Source organism: Convolutriloba macropyga, chromosome 15 (assembly GCF_964194025.1).
Source record: "Convolutriloba macropyga chromosome 15, txConMacr16.3, whole genome shotgun sequence".
Classification (NCBI taxonomy): Eukaryota; Metazoa; Xenacoelomorpha; order Acoela; family Convolutidae; genus Convolutriloba; species Convolutriloba macropyga.
The window spans coordinates 24763690-24769241 of record NC_134482.1 but is presented as its reverse complement, the minus strand read 5'-3'; positions in this window follow the sequence as shown (position 1 = coordinate 24769241).

The window sequence follows — 5552 nt, the reverse complement described above, 5'->3', positions numbered from 1 at the left end:
TACCTCAAGGTCGAAATATCATTTTGAGGTGTTTTTCGTTCCATAACAGTCCTTCCTCCCTCTCCAATCAACAGACGCCTCCGCCCAGCGAAATCACTTCCTTACAATGCTCCCCCATACAGTATCAATTCCCCTCAACTAATCGCCTCCATCCCAAGCCAGCAGCTATCTATCCCAAACCTAGACATCTCTTTTTTGTCCCAATACCTGAGCTGAAACTTTAAAAATTTCTTGTAATTCAGATTTAGGTGAGATAGGCTTGGAGATTATATTTCACGGCTCTAAAAGTTGTCTTCCGTATTCCACCGGCTATGTCTTTAATTGCACCCAAGCAAGATTTAGCAATCATATTAGCACTTTTATGCGGCTTTTGACTTGACTAACCTCTCGTCTGACCTCTTTAAGTTTCAATCCTCATGAGCAAGTAAAGCCTAGAGGGCCTTAGGTAGCTAAACTGCTCTCTTACAGTCTTACTAGTCTTTTAGTACGCGAATCAACAAAACCCAATTGGGGCGACATTTTATTGTGCGAAGTGCGGTTCTGAAACCTAAAAATTGTAACCCGCAACACTCCTCTGTCCATCCTACACCTCCCCAACACTCCCTCGCCCACCCTCCTCCACCTAACCAATTTGCAGCCCCAGTCATTCAGACCTCACGACCCCCTCCCCACTCACGCACAAAAAAACACTTGACCCTCCCCCACTACTCCACTCAACTCCCACTCTTCTCACCCAGCCCCTAATGCAATCATCTCTAAGCCCCAGGTGATTAGAAGGAAAGCCAACCGCTCGTCGGTCGTTTGAGAGCACTTCGCCCGATGTTCGTTGGTTATGTTTTTGTAGCTGCGTAGCTGTAAGCTGAGCGTAACTGTATTGTTTTTGTTTTGTGTTGTCAGACGCTTTTTGTTTTACATTTCACTTAGCAGAGTTAAAAAGTTTTTAAGTCATTTGCGTCAGTAGATCTTGATTATACTTCAATTACTCCCATGAAAAATTAATTTGAATCGGTTTAATATCAAAGGATCTCATATGTGTACTCAAAGTCATATTTGCATTTTTATTATAGGTTTCTGCGAACTGAATTTCAACAAGCCCAATTTATCGTTGAATGTTTTTAGAATACTTTTTGAGCTGCGTCGATAACTTTTTCAGCTGATCACTCTAAAAAAGGTTCAGGTAAATTTACCTGAAAAAACACCTGAATCTACCTGAACAGTTCAGGCAGATTTATCTCACCTGAACCCTACCTGAACACACCTGAAATTTACCTGAAATTTACCTGAAAAATTCAGGTATCACTGCCTGAACTTTTACCTGAACTTACCTGAAATTTACCTGAAATTTACCTGAAAAATTCAGGTATCACTGCCTGAACTTTTACCTGAACTTACCTGAAATTTACCTGAAAAAAAACACCTGAACTGTTCAGGTAATTTTTACAGTTCAGGTAATTTTACCTGAATTTTACCTGAAATTTCAGGCAAAAACTGCCTGAAATTTCAGGTAAAATTCAGGTAAAATTACCTGAACTGTAAAAATTACCTGAACAGTTCAGGTGTTTTTTTCAGGTAAATTTCAGGTAAGTTCAGGTAAAAGTTCAGGCAGTGATACCTGAATTTTTCAGGTAAATTTCAGGTAAATTTCAGGTGTGTTCAGGTAGGGTTCAGGTGAGATAAATCTGCCTGAACTGTTCAGGTAGATTCAGGTGTTTTTTCAGGTAAATTTACCTGAACCTTTTTACAGTTCAGGTACTGGTTCAGGCGAAATCCGGGCGCCTGTAGCTCTATTCAGGTAACCAAGTTACCGATAAGATTAAAAAAATAAGTGAAGTAAAACCATAGTAAACTGTCGGAAGTTTTCTCGAGTCAATTTATCAACCGACTATTGAGAAAACAATCCAGTATGTTGTATTTTTAAAGTGAATCTCAGCTCAGTATGTACAGAGTACACACCTTATACAGGACCGCCAACGAGAAGGCGTCCACTAAGGTCCCAAACTATTGGAGTGCCATAGAAGGATACGCGGCAAAGCCGGATCCTTGGAGGCTCTCACTAAAACAAACGAACAAGCAAAAACAAAACAACACAAGACACATCAAGACAAAAAACAAGTGTAGTAAAACCATTGTAAGCTGTCGGAAAAGTTTTCTCGAGTCAATTTATCAACCGACTATTGAGAAAACAATTCAGTATGTTGTATTTTTAAAGTGAATCTCAGCTAAATGAATGATCAGAAAGCAATCAGAGAAGTCGAATGGAATCACAATGGCTACGGCGGAACAAAAACATAGAAACATCAAAGGTTGTAACAAATTGAAGCTTGAAACAGAGAAAAGACAATACAGAAAATATAGAAAAGACAAGTGTGCCAACAGAGGAAGAGACGGTTTTGATTTTAATTCTGCCTCTAAACGAAAATTGCGTCAGCTTCAGTAAAAAATCAGACAACCGAAAGCAAAGGTTTGAAAAAGATAGAAGAGAAAAAAGACGCACCATTGTAAAACAAAAAATCGCACTAACAAAATTCTCTTAAAACAACCAAGATTCCAAAAATTTTAAAATTTCGTAATCAATGAAACTCATTCCTGAAATTTAGACCCAAAACCATAAGAAAAATTTAAAATTTCTGACAAGACGTGGACAGTGTTCCCAGAAAACGAAGAAGACCAAACAAAGATGACGATATGACCAAACAAACATTGACGATATGACCAAACAAACATTGACGATATGGCATCGAGAGGAACTACAGAACGCTCCGAATTAAAAACCAAAAAGAACAAACGTTCTGCAAAGACAAACAAGAAGAAAAACTGACCCAAGACAACCCTTTAAACAGCTGAAGCAGTAAACAAACATCAGCGCTGGAAACAAAGACAATAGAAAATCGAAAGAGGATATTGAAAAAATATAACAAAAAAGCAGCAACAAAGGAGCAACTGAAAGAAACAAATGAAAAATCATTTCAAATCTGAAGAGAACCCGAAAAACGTTATCAAAACATTGCTAAGATGAAATTTGGAAGAACTAGAGGTTAGCAGAAGGTCCAAACTCAACAAAGATTGAGGAGATGGCAACAAAATCAAATCCACAAGCAGCAGCAAGAAAAAAACACTTGAAAATGTAAAACAAAGAGAAAACCTAAAGAACCAAAAAGGGAACCAAAAAACTTAGAAACAACAATCCAGAGAAAAAACAGCGAAAAAGAAAAGATTTGCGAAAATGTAAAATATTTAAGAACTCAAGGCAACCCTATAACAAGCTGAGGCAGTAAGCAAAAAATAGCGCTACAAAATTACAGAAACTACAGAACAAAAAAACTGATTGAATAGTAGTCAACAAGGAAAAAACAAGCCACCAAAAAAAACAGATTAAAAAATCGGCCATCCACAAAAAGCAGAACCCAAAAAGCAACAAAAAAAACCGCAAAGATGAAATTTAAAAGGTCTAGAAAATATCAAACTAATTCAAACAGGCGGGAGGAGAAACGAACGTCAAAAACAGATGGTCATTAGAAACTTTATAGAAGGAAATGCAAATTTCGGGCATTATTTAAAACCTCTGAATCAATTAGTGAAAAACAAGACACAATCAAACGACTAAACACATTAACAAAAAACCAAAAACGCAAATAAAAATAACCAAAAAAGACACAACAAGAAAACATTAGAAACGAAAAAAGGTACACCACGCTTGAATGACAGAATCTAAAACACATAAACTTTGAGGAAAACCCTTGACTGAAATAAACGTACAACGGAAAAATCAAAAACAGCTAATTACAAACATTAGAAGACCAAAAACAAGAGGAACTAAAAACCCTATTACTTAACAAAGATAAAACCCTAAACAATGAAAATTGATAGTAACCCAAAACAGAAAAACCCTAGCAACACCATAAAAACCGCAACAAACAAACAAAATCAAACAAAGAAGGGCGACGAAACGAAAAAAAAACAGACAAAAAGCCGCCGTAACCATTTTTCGACTTAATTCATCACGTTGCTTTCTGACCCGTGAAGGGAAAAAAATTTATTTGAATTCAATAAATGGTACAATTTTTTTCTGTGAAGCTCAACGGATTATTTAAGATAAGATACATAAAAAGTTGATCGCGTGTTAGAAGCTTAAAAAGTAAACATGACTAAATCCGAAATGACAGTGAATATCATCAAATAGGAAAATGCAGTATTACAAAACCTCTAAACACGCGAACTATGGAATTCATTTAAGGATAGAACTAAGTGAAACAATGAAATTGAAGATAATGAAATAAAGAATGATTACAGAATTACGAAATCTGATAAGATAAAAATTTACAAGAAGAAATTTCAGTCTATTGGCTGAAAAAGTGCTCTTTTTATTCCACAAAACTTGAAATTTGAAAATCCGGATAAGCACGGAGTAACTTTCACTAAATCTTTGACACAATTCAGCCAAATAAATTGAAATTGATTCAATCGAAAGCAGTCTTAATATCAAATGCAGCTCTTTTGTTTATACGATATAAAGTAAGAAAGTAAAGTAGGGCTGAAATAACACATGAAAATATAGCTTTTAAGTGAAACAAATATCATGCAAGGGTAAAATCTATGCTTGATTTTGATTTTAGTTAGGAATGTTTAAACTATTTGATGAGATTAAATAAAGCGACTGAAGGTCGTAAAACCTAACAGCCGAAAACAAAAAGAAACAACTGAAGGCCGTGTAGCCTACCAGTCCCAAGTGTTAGATGAAATTAGACATAACTAAAATCAAAATGAAGCATAGGATTGTACAATCAATTTGATAGTTTTGGGTTTTGTGTCTGCTTATCAACTTGCAAGTTATTTATTACAAATGAACCTCGAAAGATTTATCACCTTCAGCGAACCAAAATTTTGTTCGCGTGTTTATGATTAACTGATAAACAAACAAAGACTACGCTTAAAAAATGACAGTACATATCATAAACTGGGATATAATTAACAAACATGGTTTAAGAAAGATAAACACGCGAACTAGGTAAAAGTATTCAAAACTTCAGTAATAGGTGCAAACAGATCAAACATTGAAATTAGCAAAAATGATAAGTGAAGTAGAAGCAATTAGCTGCAAGCAGAACAGAAATTGAAATAGGCATAATATGAAACAATGAGGCAACCAATTGGATTAAAAGAGTTGATTTAGAGTTGACAAGTCCGATTACTAATGAGTGCCAAAATTATTGAAAAAAAGTCAGGGCTTCGGCTAGAAGAATAACTTTTCAAGATCAATAAATTTCTGACAAAGGAGCAAAAAAATGCACAGTAATTACCAAATAAATTGTTTGGGACCTTAGCCGAAGACACTGAAAATGATTCAACTAAACAGCACTTTTTAAACAAAAGCAATTTTGTCAAATATTTGAAAGAATAAATATTGGTTAAACAGAAATAGTAAACGAAACACTTACGCTTTGTTTTGATTTTTATTAATAATTTACAAATTGGCTCCAAGAATTAAGAGAGCTGAACACTGTGTAATCCAGAAGCCACATTCAAAAATAAATAGATAGGCTGTAAAATTTTAA